Here is a 17,475-nt window from a genome sequence, read left to right on the forward strand (position 1 = left end):
AGTCTTAGTGTCCTATGAGTTCTGCCCTATCTCTGAGTAGAGTCAGCTTTGCTTGTCCTAATAGCCATACTTTTCTAGTTCTGCACCCTCTCCGAGAGGGGCATCCATGCATAGCAGCATCCCATTCACCTTACGTGAGGCAGCTCGTATGCAGTTTTGCTTTCAGGAGCAGCAGCCCCATGTGTGCATTTACCAGTGCCCCACTTTCTCCACACTTTCTCTGGACCAGCAGGTACTGCAGCATTTTTGTAGCTCAGCACTCCTCAGGCAGGGGAGACCCACTTGTGCAGCCCCGTGGGTAGCCCTCTGCTGCACATGCTGGGTCAGTTTCTAGGCGGAGGGGCCTCTTCCTTGTTTACATGCTATGGTGCCCTCCTGTTTCTCCTGGATCTACCTCCAGGAGGGGTGGCTCAGGATATGCTACAGTGCCCTGAAGGTCAGCCAGAGAACCTAGGTGGAGGTCTCACCTGCTATCCACATTCAGGGGAAACATAGCAATGGCACTCACCAGTTTCTCTGGTCTGGGTTGTTCCCTCGATTCCTAAAGAGCTCTCATGGTTCCCCAACCTTCTGTATGCAGAAACTGTCCAGTTGGCTCACAGGAAGATTTAGGAAGATTTGCTCTAAATATAGGTGCTCAATTGATGTGTTCTTGTGGTGAGCTCAGCATCTATCTACACCACCATCTGGGAGAATATATAATCAAGTATTAATATCGGAATATCAAAATAACTACCATAAATTAATAAAATAACCTAAAAGGAAAATAACATTCACCCAAATGAGGAAGTACACAGGGAGAGACCTGTTTTAAGGGGAAAATGAAGTTGAGTTTTAAAGTTATGGCAAAAGTTGTTGATCAATCTGACCAATAGATCACAAACTGATATGGGAGGAAACATCTGCTTAGCCTGATGACCTAGGGGAGAGGTTCAGGGAACTGAACACATGTTGAACCTATCTTGTTTCAGCCCTATGTAGCATCTTGGCTCAGAGCCTGCTATTACCCCACTCTCCTAATCCCATTCTGCAACATGAATTGACTTGCTTCTATTGCCCATGCCTTCTCCCATCACTTGGGGGTAATGAGTTTGTTTTTTATTTTGCTTTGTTGCAAAATGTAAATCTTTCGACTGCTGTCTATATCACTTTCAGTATCCTTGCCTTGTGAGCTTGCAATTTTTTTTCCCCTCTGGTGATTTGGTGAGAGATAAATTCATATGTCCAGTAGGCCATGATTTATTTACTTGAAATCTACTTGAACTTATCTCTAAGTTGTCATCATCCCCTATATGCTGAGGTCAATAGGTTGTTTGGGTCCCAATAGTTGATGTTATAGAAAACCATATTCTTTGGGTATAAATTTTGGCTCCAGCACTTACTCTCTGTTTGGAAGGATAAGTTAAACTCTTAGCTGACATTTTCTTATCTACAAAATGAGGCTTTTATGCACCCAACAAATATATTTTAAGAATAAAATAATGTAGGTAAAATTTCTGGGTTATGTAACATGTATGTGTAATCTTGCCTTTTTCTACCTGGTAGAATTGTAGTAAGACCCACAGTAGGTCCTTGACTGTTACCCAGTTGTATGTCCCTCTGGGCTGCTTTCAATGAAAGAAGAGTTATCCTTTCTTAAGGAACACTGTAGAGAGGATTTCTGTTTTGGTTTAAATGTCGAACTGAGTGATTGGGGTATTTTTCTTTTTTCCAAAATATTCTGTGCTGTGAGGGTTATCAGCAGCAGCGTTTAGCCTGATGAAAACTTAAGTCAAACACAACTGATCATTGGTCTCTTCTTCCTGGACCTTTCTTGGGAACTACAACAAAATATCCTACCGAATTTGGCATCATGGCCTGGATACCCAACAGTTTGGTGATCTGATCTCCATCTTGTCATTACTATGCTAAAGGTTATGTTCCTAATCCCAGCTCACTGCTTTAGTTTCTTTTTAAGGAAAAAGGGGAGACATTGGCCAAGAAGGTTTGGTCCAGCAGTGAATGAATATGAATCTTAGGAGGAGAGCTCATAGTGAGAAAATAATGCTGTCATTAATCCACTTAGAATTGCACAGTACTCCCACCCCACTACCTACAATGTGGATTGGTTTAACACCCTTTGTTGGTGTTATTTGGCCATTCTCTTCAAATGCTAATGACCAGCTAGTTTAACACCCTTTATTGGTGTCATTCGGACAGTCCCTTCAAATGTGAATGAATAGTGTGCTTTGTTTCCAAAGACCAGGGAGCCAAATAACTTCAGGGCCTAGAAGCAAATTATTTCTCTGGTATAGACCCACCCTGAATGATGAATTGGGCTCTATGGTGGCTGTTTCACTGAAGACTGGGATTTCCCTACCCATCACAAACCCGCCAAAAAGGAGCTAAACCATTTTCTCCTCATTATCACCTCATTAAGCTCCCAAGCCACTATAGGGCTGGGGTAGAGGCCTGCTACAGGTAGCTTAATGAGTTTCTTATTTATAGGCCCCTATGCTGTTAAGCAAAAGCTTGTTATCCCCAGGCCTGGAGTGTGACGTTTTATAAAGAGGGTTGAGAAATGCCATTTTCAAGCACCATCGTGTGGGGCTCATACCACTTCTTAGGCACTTGATTGACAATAAGAAAATACAGTTGTTAGATTTGTACGAATTTGATGTCACGCTATGGTGTTTACCCCAATATTCTTGTTTTCTTCTGCTAATAACACAGAACAGATGCTGCCCCAGATGTGGAAGATGCAGATGTTTGCCAGCTTTAGGATAAGTTCAAATTCATAAGTATACATGGCATTCTACAGATTCCTCAGTTTGATTACAATTCCCCCATCCCTGAAATGTTAAACGTTTTTTCCTGTTTTATATGTGACTTTTTCCATTTTCAGTTTCTACATAAAAATATTAAAAATTGCTGTAATTCATATGTAAATATACAAGACTATAAACTCCATATTGAGTTTTCAAAAACACAATAATTTAGTAAAAATTCAAGCACTGAATATTAAACAATAAGTGTTTGGCATAGAGCAAGTTACTAACAGACCATAAACACACAAGTCATTGTCATAGACTTAAATAAGTCCTAGCCATCATAACTTAGATGTATATAAAGATAACGTGTTTATTCAAGTGTGTGCATAAGAATATGTACATATGGGCATATTATTTCTCTACAAAGACATAGTATATATTGAAGTAGAGAATAATTTTAAAGCAAAATAAAACTTGGCCAGCAGAGAGCAGACCAAATAATAGGCACAATATCATAACAAACATAAATAGTGACATATCAGAGCAAAACCACATAAAATAGACCTGATTAAAAGGGAGATAATCTGGCTCTAATCATACTATTGTAAACATTTAGTTAAGCTGACACAAATAGCTCTTGTATTTGAATGCCTGTGTTGGATAATATGGAATATATAGAAATATTATATACCCTCTCCTCATTTTGTTTATAAGGTAGGTACATAAAGCCATATAATACTGCATGGAAAACTCATTAGAGAAGTTTAATGAAATTCTCAAAAGTACCAGGAGGAATTCTTTAACTTCAAAGAATGTAAGAATTGATGAGTTAGAATTTCAATTCAGACTTAATAAGATGGGAAGATTTCAAAAGAGTGGGTTCTCAGTATTTCCATAAGGAATGGTGATATTATCAGGAACCTCAAAGACAGACTCATCTTGAAGTTCTATTTTTAGTATAGGTTCCCGGTTTTCATGGCTTTTATGTATTTGAGCTAAATGATCAGCAGGTACAGATAAGAAGTGGTTAAATTTCACCATACTCTATGCCTTTTCTGGCATACACACAAACAGAAGAAAGCAAAGGTGTAAGGTAGTGGAATTGCAGGTTATAGCCAGAAAAAGATTATTAATATGTTCTGGCAAAATTTGAAGTATATGTGTAAAAATAATATAAGATATCGAAAAAGAAAGAGGAAATGAGGACTAAAGCTGGATTAGGAATTTCAGGCTTTGCTCTCCAGGCAATAGGAAACATCTTTTCCCCCTGCTCCCGTTTTGTTTTTCCAAGCAACAGGATGGAATGTGGTTAATGTAGGAGTGATATGATGGATGGATTGGTGAAGAAAAAAAATTAGAGGTCTGGAGATCAGTTAAGGGCCTATTCCTTAGTCCAACTTACAGAAGGAAGAAAATCAATTCAAGTGATAGTTTAGAATTCTAATTAAATTATACAAACCTTTTATATGAAGGTGCTATAACATTATTTTAATAATCGAAGAATAAGATTTCAAATCTGAATAACTAGGGAAATGGTAATACTATTAACAGAAATGTGAAAATCTATGGAAGCTTTTCTTTTGAATTTGATAGCGAAAGAGATGATGAAAACTTTTACAAAAGAATATACAGCAAGCACTGGCAAATTTGGAACTGTAGTTTGAAAAATAATTGCTGCTATAGAAAAATTGAGAATATTAAGATACTGTAGGAAAAAGTAGAGACTGGGAAGATCCATTATGTATAGGGTATGTGGGGGAGAAAATAGGAGTCCGGATATAAGAACAAATATAGATTAGTTCACTTTCACATTAGTTTTGTAAGAGGAATATTCAAGAAGAAATAGATGATAAATAGTGTCAAATGCTCTAGAAAAGTCAGGTACGATAATTGAGAAAAGGTTATTGGATTTGTTAGACAGATAATAAACATGTGCCTATTAATCTAAATGAATTTTAAAATATATAAAACATTTCCTCCAAAAGCCACAGAATATACATTATTCTCAAGTGCACATGAGACATTCTCCAGGATAGGTTAGATGTTAGGCCACAAACAAGTCTTCATAAATTTTAAAATATTGGAATCATATTAAGCATCTTTTTCTACAACAGTATAAAACTAGAAATCAACTATAAGAAAAATACACAAATACATGGCAATTAAGCAACATCCTATTGAACAATAAATAAGTCAAACTGGAAATCAAGAGAGAAATCAAAAAATACCTTGAGACAAAAGGGAAAAACAACATACTAAAACTTATGGATTGCAACAAAAGCAGTTTAAGAGAGCAGTTCATAGCAATAAATACCTACATCAAAAAGAAGAAAGACAAAAATCTCAACCCTAACTTTACACCTCAGAGAAGTAGGAATAAAAGACTGAGTCCAAAGTTAGTAGAAGAAAGGAAAGATCAGTAGAAATAGTTTCACTGATCTTTTCTATTCTTTTTAGTCTCCAAGAACTGGTCTTTGAAAAGTTGAAATCCTTTGGCTAGCCTCACCAAGAAAGTGTGAGCACTCAAATACATAAAATCAAATGGTAAACATTACAACTGATACCACAGAAATATAAAGGATCATAAGAGACTGCTGTGACAATTGTATGACAAATTGGACAACCTAGAAGAAATGAAAAAAATTCTAGAAATGATTTGCCAAGTCTAAATCATAAAATAAAAAACTGAACAGATCAATTATTACTAAGGTGACTAAATCAGTAATAATAATAATAAATAAACAACTCGGCAAACAAAAGCCTAGGGCTAGATGGGTTAACTGATGAAGTCCAGCAAATATTTAAAGAATTATTACCAATCCTGTTCAAATCCTTTCAAAAATTAGGGAAGAACACTACCAAACTCATTTTACAAGGGCGGCATTCCAAAATTCAGATACCAAAACAACAAGGATGCCACAGGAAAAGAAAATTACAGGCCACTATCCCTGTTGAACGTAAATACAAAAATTCTAAACAAAATATTAGCAAACCAAATTCAACAATGTATTAAAAGGATCAAACACTATCAGATGACATGATAGCATATATAGAGAACCTTAAGGAATCTACCAAAAAATTAATAGAATTGATAAATGAAATCAGTAAATCAAAATATTCAGAAATGAGCACATTTTTATAAAAATAACAAACGACCAGGAAGAGAACTTAATAATCCCATTTATAATTGCATCAAAGAATAGCAGGGAAAAAATTTAACCAAGGAGGTAAAAGACCTGTACTCAGAAAACTAAAATGTTGAAGAATATACAAATAAATGGAAGCATATATTGGGCTCATGGATAAGAATTAACATAAAAATGTCCATACTACCCAAAGCAATCTACAGATTCAGTGCATCTCCTATCAAAATACCAATGGTATTTTTTACAGAATTGGAACAATAATCCTAAAATTTATATGGAATCACAGAAGACCTCGAATAGCCAAAGCAATCTTGAGAAATAACAAGACAGTTGGATCTATCATGTTATCTGATATCAAACTATACTACAAAGTATGGAACTGGCATAAAAACAAACACAAACACATAGATAAATGGAACAGAATAGAGAGCCTACAAATAAACCCACATCAATGTGGTCAAACTATGCAAAGGGGGCAAGAGTATACAAATAGGATAAAGACAGTCTCTTAAATAAATGATGCAGAGATAACTGGTCAGAAACATGCAAAAAAAAATGAAACTAGCTAACCACATACAAAAATAAACTCAAAATAAAAACATACATGTAAGAGCCAAAATCATAAAACTCCTAGAAGAAAACATAGTTGGTAAACTGACATTGCTCCTAGTAATATTTTTTCTGAAATATCTCCTGAGGTAAGGAAACAAAAGAAAAAAAGGGGGCTACATCAAACTAAAAATTTACTAAACAGTGAAGGAAAACAACAAAATGAAAAGACATCTTACTGAATGGGAGTAAATATTCACAAATGATACATCCAATAAGGGGTTAATATTAGAATATATAAAAAACCTATACAACTCAACTCTAAAAAAAAAAATTCTGATTAAAAAATGGGCAGAGGACCTAAATAGACATTTCTTCAAAGAAGCCATAAGATTGCCAAGAGACAGGAAAAAATGCTCAACATCACTAATCAGAGAAACGCAAATTAAAATCATAATGAGGCATCACCTCACATCTGTTAGAATGGCTATCAATAAATCCACCAAAAACAAGTATTGGCGACTATTTGGAGAAAAGAGAATCCTCATGCACAGTTGGTGAAATTGAAAATTAGTATAGTCAGTATGGAAAACAGAATAGGGGTTCTTCAAAAAATTAAAAATAGAACTACCCTATGACCCACCAATTTCACTTCTGAGTATTTATCTGAAGGAATTCAAAATACTAATTTGAAAGAATATATGCACCCCTATGTTCATTGCAGGATTATTTATGCCAAGATGTGGAAGCAACCTAAGTGTTCATCAATAAATGAATAAAGAAGTGGTATATATATGTACAGTGGAATATTACTATATCATAAAAAGAATAAAATCTTGCCATTTGCAACAATATGGATGAACCTAGAGGGTATTATGCTAAGTGAAACAAGTTAGACAGAAGAAAGACAAAGATTAAGATGTATAAATTGGCAGTTACAAAATAGACACAGGTATGTAGAGTATAGTATAGGGAATACAGTCAATAATATTGTAATAACTATGTATAGTGCCAGGTGGGACTAGATTTAGCAGGGGGAATCACCTTGTTAGTTATATAAATGTCTAACCACTATTCTATATACCTGAAACTAATACTGAATGTCAACTGTAATTGAAAAAAATACTCAGAATGTTTGACCTTTCCCTCTTTCCTACATAAGAGAGTCAGATGGAAAGACCTGCTCCAGGAAGGGAGCCTTAGCCTATTTAGTTTGGTATGGTAGACAGTAAGGCTCCAAGCTGGGGCCTATTAACTAGATCCTCTGCATCCCATTGTTTTTAGGCTGCCTAGCAAGAATTCAATATGTGTGTTCCACTCTTCCTCAACTACCTATAAATAGTCTCTGTCCTCTGAAATTTCAGACCCTTCCCTCTCTTTCTCCTTTGTCCATAATGACATATAAACATCAACTGCCCAATGTACTTTGGGTTTCATTTTAAATGACACTGACTGCACATTCCTATAATAAACTTTGTACATTTTTCTTCCATTTAAAAAAAAATCAAACACCATGATCAAGTGGGATTTACTCCACAGATGTGAGGATGGTTCAACATCTAAAAATCAATTACTATGATATACCACATAACAAAATGTGCAAAATGGCTATAAAGAGAACATTCTCCGATATAATAAAGGCTGTATATGACAAAACCATACCTAACATCATGCTCAAAGATGAAAACCTGAAAGCTTTTCCTCTAAGATCAGAAATAAGACAAGATGATCATTCTTGCCACTTTTATACAAAATAGAAATGGAAGTGATAAACAGGGCAATAAGAAATAAAAGCCTTTCAAATTGGGAAAAAAAGAAACTATTTGTAGATGATATGATATTATATATAGAAACCCCTGAAAATTCTACCACAAAATTATAAGAACTAATCAATGAATTCAGTAATTATAGGATACAGAGTCAATATGCAAAAATCAGTTGTTTTTATACAGTAATACTGAACTAACCAAAAGAGAAATTAAGAAAGTGATCACATTTACAATTACATCAAAAGATTAAAATACCTAGAATTAAACTTAGCCAAGGAGGTCAAAGACCTGTACACTGAAAATTAGATGTTGATGAAAGAAATGAAAGACATAAATGGGAAGATATTCTGTGCTTATGGATTGGAAGAATATTGTTGAAATAGCCATTCTACCTGAAATTATCTATAGATTCAGTGCAATCCCTATCAAAATTCCAATGGCATTTTTCACAGAAATAGAACAAACAATCCTAAAATTTATGTAGAACCACAAAAGACCTCAGGTAGTGAAAGCAATCTTGAGAAACAAAAAACAAAGCTGAAGGCATCAGGTTTTAATAACATATTACAAAGCTAAAGTAATCAAAAGAGTATGGTTTTGGCCTAAAAACAGACATGCAGATTAATGGAGCAGAATAGAGATCCCAGAAATAAACCCACACATTTATAATAATTTATGAAAAAAGAACCAAGAATATGAGCCAATGGGAAAGGACTGTCTCTTCAATAAATGGTTTTGGGAAAACTAGAGAGCCACATGCAAAATTATAAAACCGGTTGGCTGTCTTACACCATACACAAGAAGATAATTTAAAATGGATTGAAGACAATATAAGATCGAAACCACAAAACTTCTAGAAAAAAATTCAGGCTATAATCTCCTTGACATTGACCTTGGGGCTAGATTTTGGATTTGACACCAAAATCAAAGTGGGGCTACATCAATCTAGAAAGCTTCTCCATAGCAAAGGAAACCATTAACCAAATGAAAAGACAACCTACTGAATTAGAGAAAATACTTTCAAATCATATTTGATAAGGGGTTATTATCTGAATATATAAAGAGATTGTATAACTCAATAGAAAAATCTAACAATCTAATTAAAAAATGGACAGACCTATATAGACATTTTTCCAAAGGAGACAAAGATGGCCAACGGATATATGAAAAGGCACTCAACGTCACTAATCATCGGGGAGATGCAAATCCAAACCACAATGAAATATCACCTCACACCTGTTAGATGACTTATCAAAAAGACAAATAACAAGTTTTGGTGAGGATGTGTAAAACCTTGGGGTAATTATGCTAAGTGAAATAAGTCAGACAGAGTAGGATAAATACTATATGATCTCACTACTACGTAGAATCTAAAACGGCAGCAAAAAATAGACTACAGATACAGAGAACAGATAGGAAGTTGCCAGAGGGAAGGAATTAGGGAATGGGAAAATGGGTAAAAGGGGTCAAAAGGTACAAACTTCTGGTTATAATGTAAATAAGTCATGAAGATGTATTGTACATCATAATGCCTAGAGTGTAATAATAGTGTATTCCATACTTGGAAGTTAAGAGCAAATCTTAAAAGTTCTCATCACAAGAGAAAAAAATTTTATAACTATATACAATGACAGAAGTTAACTAGACTAAACTTGTGTTGATTATGTCACAATGTATACATGCATGCATCAAATATTGTACAACTGAACTTGATATGGTATATTGAAATTGTACTTCAATTAAAACATGTATAAAGTTTAAAAAAATATTTTAACGTTTTTAAAAAAGTAATTACCAACCTAGAATTCTTCAGCCATAGATTAACCTTTAAAATGGCAAAAAAAAATTATTAATAAATTTATACTATAAAATATATGAAAGGATATCTTTCAGGTAGAAGAAAAATTTGAAAAATTCTCAGATGGTGATATGGAAATTTAGGAAAAAGGAAATATTCCAGAAAAGTTTAATATCTGAGCAAATATATACACACATACACAGAATAAAACTTTAATTTCTTATAGTAATTACATTGCCTGAAACATTATAATACAAAACAGTAGTACAAATGGTGAGAAGGGAACAAATCCAATTTTCTTGGTGGAGAGTGATAAAAGGTGTAATTTATAGCAGACTTTATTTGGGTAACCATTAAGAAAAAAATATATAATTAGCAAAGTAAAATGGAAGGAATTATCAAAAAGGCTAACTTATAAAGATGTTAAATAATAAACCTAACATAGGTAGAAAAATACAGTGAGATGATAAATCCACAGATATTGCAAACCATTTAGTATAGACTAAATATGATACCTGAAAGACATTCTGTCAGACTATAGGTTAAAAACAACAACAATATGCTGTTCACGAGAACCAGACCTTAAATATGAGCATCCAGGAAAGTCAAAAGTAGAAAGATGAAAAAAAATTACAAATCAAAGATTATTTTGCTTGGAAAAGTTAGTAAAACCAACCATCATGTCATTGAGTAGAATATTTAAAACCTACAAGATTTAATACAAGAAGAATGTTTAATGATGGGATGTCCTAGTTAACATAAAAAGATATCACAAGTCTAAATTTTACACAATAATACAGCCTTAAAAAGCAAAAACTGACAGAACTGAAAGGAAAGATAAAACCACAATCAGGAAGTTTTAACATGTCTCTTGGTAAATGAAGGCAGAAAATCAATAAAATGATTTCACACCCAAGATTTAACAAATTTGATCTAATTGATATATATAGAACCCTGTACCCAACAACTACAAAATACACATTATTTTAGGTATATGTAGAACATTTATTAAAATTTTCCTTAAATTGAGTCATAAAGCAAATCTCAACAAATTTTAAAGTATTTAAATTGTAGTGTATGTTCTCTGAACAGAGTTACAGTTGAAATCAATGACAAAGTACACCAAATAGTTTGAAATAAAGCAATTTATAGAGAAATCCAAAAATTGCTTTTTGAAAAGACATATAGACAATACCTCATAGTATTGCAGGTTTGGTTCTAGACTACCTCACTAGCATAAATATTGCAATAAAGTGAGTCACTTGACATTTTTGGTTTCCTAGTGCATATGAGAGTTATGTTTATACTAAATTGTAGTTTATTAGTGTGCAATAACGTGTCTTAATTAAAAATTAAAAATACTGTATTGCTAAAAAAAAATGCTAACCATCATCTGAGACTCAGAAAAATGGTGCCAATAGACTTGTTAGGTGCAGGGTTGCCACAACCTTCAATTTGGAAAAAATAGACTATTTGCAAAGGGCATTAAAGCAAAGCACAATAAAAGGAGGTATGCCTATAATCCTCTAGAAATACAAATTTAAAGAAAATGCATGAATAACCTTAATACAAATGAAAAACAGTCATTCCTGTAGATGCTACAGATGTTACAAATGAGAGAATGCGATAAACAATTTCATATCAACAAATTTGAAAATCTGGATGAAAAAGCAGATATTACAAAGATAATAAGAGGTTACAGGGAACAACATCGATAGATTTGAAAAACTAAATGAATGGATAAATCTCTCAAAAAATATATATTACCAAAATGAACACAAGAAGAAATGGAATAACTGCACAGTTCCTTATCTTTTCACAAGGAAATCTTCCAGCCCAAATAGCTAAATTCTTTCAAATATTTTAAAAAAAAAGTAATCATATAAAAACTCTTCCAAGGGTAGAAAAAGTGAAATACTTTCAGCTCATTTTATGAGAATAGTATAACTATGCAATAAAAATCTGACTAGAACATGAACAAAATATTACAGGCGGATTTTTTAAATGTATACAAATCTTAAATATTAGTAGACTCAATCCAGTTACCTATATGAAAAGGTAACTAATCAACATCAAGTCGGGCTTATTATAGGAATGCGAAGGTGGATTAACATTAAAAAATACTATTTTCAATCTGCAGTTGGGAATCTGTATATGAAGGGCCAACTTAAAGTTACAAAAAGATTTTTGTCTTCACTAGTAGTTGGTCAGTGCCCTTAATCCCTATGTTGTTCAAGAGTCAACTGTAACTGAATTTAACATCTTAAAATATTAAAGGTAAAAAAATCTGTCATTTCAATTGATCCAGAGTGTATGTGATAAAATTCAATACTTCTTCATGATTTAAACACACACACTCAAAACCAACTCAGTAAACTGAGAAATCTTGAGAAACTTTTAAAATCTGATAGAGGTCATTTATAATTTAAAACACACACACACCTATAACAAACCTTTGGCTTTTATTAAATGCTGTAGAAGAAGTTCTAGCTAAAGCAATGACAACAAAAAAATAGAAATTAAAATACTTTAGTCAAGATGGGAAAGGAGGTGAAAACAGATCTCCCCCGATGATGACTACATAAAAATTACAACTAATTTATAGAACAACCATCATTGAGAACCACCTGATGACTAGCTGAACACAAGTGCTATAATTAAGGAGATAAAGAAGCTACAATGAGACTGGTAGGAGCAGCAGAGATGCTGAATGTGCAGGTCCCACACCCATGGTGTGGCAACTAAGAATTAGGAGGGATATCTCGGCTGTAGAGTCTCCACCTGAGGTGCGAGGAGTCCCAGATTCACATGGGGCTCCCCAGCGGGGGAAGAGTACTCATAACATCTAGCTGTGAAGACCAGTAGCTATTGTATTTGAGTGAGACAAAGGGCTGCTGCAGTACCAGGTATTTCTCTTAAAGGGCCTACCCTGTTGATTCCATGAAAAATAATTTTAGAAAATGGGGACAAGCAATGTACCAGATGCAGAGTTCAAAAATATAGTAATAGGATGCTCAATGAACTCACTGAGTACTCACTTCAACAGCAAGATAAACATAAAGAACCAGTCAGAAATGAAGAAGATAATAACTGAAATGAAGGATACTTTAGAGCAAGTCAACAACAATTAGATGAAGCAGAGGATCGACTTAGCAATCTGGAAGAAAAGGTAGCAGAAAACACCCAATTGGAACAGCAAACAGAAAAAGAATCAAAGAAAATAAGGATACCTTAAGGGACCTCTGGGCCAACATCAAGCATACCAACATTTGCATCATAAGGGCACTCAAGAGAGCAATGGATTGAAAACATTTTGTGAAATAATGATGGAAAATTTTCCTAACCTAGCAAAGTAAATAGATATACAAATACAGGAAGTGCAGAGAGTTCCAAATAAGATAAAATTAAAGACACCCACACCAAGACACATAATTAAAAGGCCAAAGGTCAAAGACAAAGAGATTCTTAAAAGCATCAAGAAAGAAGCAGTTACATACAAAAGAGCTCCCATACCATGGTCAGATAATTTCTCAAAAGAAAATTTGCAGGCCAGAAAGGATTGGCACAAAATATTCAAAATGATGAAAAAGATCTACAACCAAGTTTATTCTACCCAACAAGGTTATTAGAATTTAAGGAGAGGTAGTTTCACAGACAGGAAAAAGCTAAAGGATTTCATTATCACCAAACCAGTATCACAAGAAATGTTAAAAGGGACTTCTTTAAGTAGAAATATCAAAACTGTGAATAAGAAAATATAAGGTTCTCACTGACAAAGGCAACACTTAGAAAAAGCAGTTATTCGACCAGCTATATAGTACAAAGGTTAAAATTGAAAAATAGGAAAATCATGTATAATTACAACAATAAATTAGGGATATACACAGACACAAAAGAAGTAAAAAAGAATGACAAAAAAATTAACATGGTGAGAGAGGCTAAAATTTGTAGTGACTTTTAGAATATGTTTGAACTTAAACAACCATCAACTTAAAATAGAAAACTATAACAATCAGAAAAGTTAATAAAATGACAATAACTACATACCTCTCAATAATTAGTTTAAATATAAATGGAATAAATGCTCCAGTCAAAAAACAGAGTGGCTGAATTAATAAGAAAATAAGACCTGTACATAGGCTGCCTATAAGATACCCACTTCAGATTGAAAAACAGACAGAAAGTAAAAGGATGGAAAAAGATTTTATGCAAATGGAATAAGAAAAATCACATAGGGTAGCAACACTTATATCAGACAAAATGCATTTTAAAACATGGGCTATAACAAGAGACAGAAGGGCATTTTATAATGATAAAGGGATCAATCGAACAAGAGAAGATAATTCTTGTAAATATTTATGCACCCAATATAGGAGCTTCTAAATATATAAAGCATTATTGATGGACATAAAGAGAGAGATTGACAGTAATGTGGTCATTGTAGGGTCCTTTACCACCCCATTTGTGGAGAGTGGAACATAAGCTGACAAGGTCCTTGCAATCTGTGAGGTAAACCAAGGGACCCTCCTAAGAATGGGGAAGTAGGAATTGATCAGGGAACACTGAGGTGTTGCTCTGAGGCAGGAAGCACGCTCATAGCCCGGAGCAGATGGAACTGCAAAAGATCATAGCAGGGTGTTGGGTGGGTGAGGATAATCTTATCTTAGCCAGCAATTGTACGCTCTTGTATAAAAGTAGCTTGCAAAAATAAGACTATGCCATTGTTCCACCATCAGTGGACAGTGGACCTCTTGATCTCAGCTTTCTGTCTTCTTTCTTTTCTTAATCTCTCACTGTTCCAACTCGGGTACATTCTCCAGAGCCATGCTGGACGTGACAGGATTTACCACTTGCTGGACTTGGCACCCATTGACATCAATGGATAGAGCATCCAGAAAGAAAATGAACAAGGAAACACTGGCTTTAAATGACACCTTAGATCAGATTAACTTAATTGTCTTGGAATATTTCACCCAAAAATCAGCAGAATATATATTATTTTTAACTGTATCTGGAACATTTTCCAGGATAGACTACATTAGGCCACAAAATAAGTCTCAATAAATTTAAGAAGATTGGAATTATATCAAGCAAATCTCTGATCACAATAGTATGAAAATGGAAATTGATTACACAGAGAAAAATGAAAAATGCACAAGCATAAGGATGCTAAATAACGTACTACTAAACAATGAATGAGTTAAAAAGGAAAAAAATCAATAGATGTGAGACAAAAGAAAATGAAAACACAATGACTGAAAATCCATAGGACACAACCAAAGCAGTTCTAAGAGTGGAATTTATAGCAATACCTTCCTACCTTGGGAAATAAGAAAAAATGTCAAGTAAACAATGTAACCTTGTACCTAAAGTTACTAGAAGAAGAAACAAAGCCCAAAATGAGTAGAAGAAAGGAAATAATGAAGATCTAAGTGGAAATGAAATAGAATTTAAAAAATGGAAAAGAGCTGGTTCTTTGCAAAGATAAACAAAATAGATAAATCTTTAGCCAGACTCATAAAAAGAGAGGTACCAAATAAAACCAGAACTGAAAAAGGAAGTGAAAACTGACACCCTAGTAATGAAGTTTATAATACTATGAACAATTATATGCCTAAAAAATAGGCGACCTGGAAGAAATGCATAAAATCCTAGAAACATACAATCTTCCCAGACTGAATCAGAAAGAAACAGAAAATCTGAATAGATTGATAACTGCTAACAAATTGGTTCGCGCCCCAGCAGAGCCATGGTCTACGGCCATGCCACCCTGAACAAGCCTGATGTCTGATCTCGGAAGCTAAGCAGGGTTGGGCTTGGTTAGTACTTGGATGGGAGAGCACTAAGGAAGACCAAGTGCTGTAGGCATAAAAATAAAAAAATAAAAAATAAAGGATTATAAGCTGACAAGGTCCTTGCAATCTGCGAGGTCAACTGAGAGTTGTCTCACCTAAAAAATGAGGAGAGGACCTGAATAGACATTTCTCCAAAGAGGACGTAAAATTGCTAAGATACTCAACATCACTAATCATCAGAGAAATGCAAATTAAAATCATAATGAGGTATCACCTTACATCTCTCAAAATGGCTATCATCAATAAATCCACCAAAAACAAGTGCTGGTGACTATTTAAAGAAAAGGGAATCCTCATGCACTGTTGGTGGAATTGAAAATTAATGCAGCCAGTATGAAAAACAGAATGAGGATTCCCCCCCAAAATTAAAAATAGAACTACCATATGACTCAGCAGTTCCACTACTGAGTATTTATCTGAAGGAATCCAAAACACTAACTCAAAAAGATATATACGCCCCTATGTTCATTGTAATATTATTTATGATAGTTAAGACATGGTAGCAACCTAAGTGTCCATCAATTGAAGAATGGATAAAGAAACTGTACATATATATGATGTAATATTATTCGTCCATAAAAAGGAAATTTTGCCATTTGTGATCACATGGTTGGACTTAGAAGTAAGCAAAATAAGTTAGAAAAAGACAAACACCAAATGATTTCACTTATATGTGGAATCTGAGAAACAAAACAAACATTCACATCAGAAACAAACTCATAGATACAGAGAACGAATTGATGGTTGCCAGATGGGGAGGAAGTATTTGGAAGAGGGGTAGAAAAGGTAAAGGGATTAAGAAGTACAAATTGCCAGTTATAAAAGCAGTCATAGGATGTAAACTATAGCATAGGAAATATAGTCAATAATATTGTAATAACTATATGGTATCAAATGTGTACTAGACTTATGGGGTGATTACTTCATAAATTATATAAATGCCTAAGCACTATGTTGTACATCTAAAACTAATATAATATTTTATGTCAACTACAATTGAAAAATAAAAATAATTTAAGTGCAAAAGAAAAGGAATTTAAGGTACATGGACAGCACCAACTTCCAATTATAAGATAAATAAGTTCTGGGGATATAATGCAACAATCCTGTATTGTATACTTGAAAATGGCTAAGAGTGTAGATCTTAAATGTTTTCATTACAAAAAAAGAATACTAATTACGTGAGGTGATAGAGTTGTTAAGTCTATTGTGGTAATCATTTTTCAAAATGTAACAATAAATCATCATATTGTACACCTTAAACTTACGCAGTATTTGTTATATGTCAAATATCCCAATAAGCTTAAAAAAATAAAGGTATAAATAAAATTATTCATAGAAAACATCACTGTGTTCCTAAGAACTCCAAATAAACTCACAAAATCCAGTAGAATAGTGAAGTTAGCAAGATCCCTGGTTACAAGGTGAATCATATATATAAATGAACTGTTTCTCATATATTAGCAAAAGACATTTAGAAAATGAAACAATACTATTTACAAGAGCATAAAATACTAACAATAATCTAACAAAAAAGTATGCAATTTCTCTGTACAGGAAACTATAAAACGTTACTGACAGAAATAAAAGAAGACTAAAATAAGTAAA

The 17,475-nt window shown here is 33.7% G+C and overlaps 1 pseudogene; it reads left to right on the forward strand.

Annotated features, from left to right (window-relative positions):
* The first annotated feature begins 15,764 nt into the window (after window positions 1–15,764).
* LOC118600579 lies at window positions 15,765–15,880 on the forward strand (annotated as a pseudogene).
* The last annotated feature ends 1,595 nt before the right edge of the window (window positions 15,881–17,475 follow it).

Source organism: Rousettus aegyptiacus, unplaced genomic scaffold (genome assembly GCF_014176215.1).
Source record: "Rousettus aegyptiacus isolate mRouAeg1 unplaced genomic scaffold, mRouAeg1.p scaffold_m13_p_3, whole genome shotgun sequence".
NCBI lineage: Eukaryota > Metazoa > Chordata > Mammalia > Chiroptera > Pteropodidae > Rousettus > Rousettus aegyptiacus.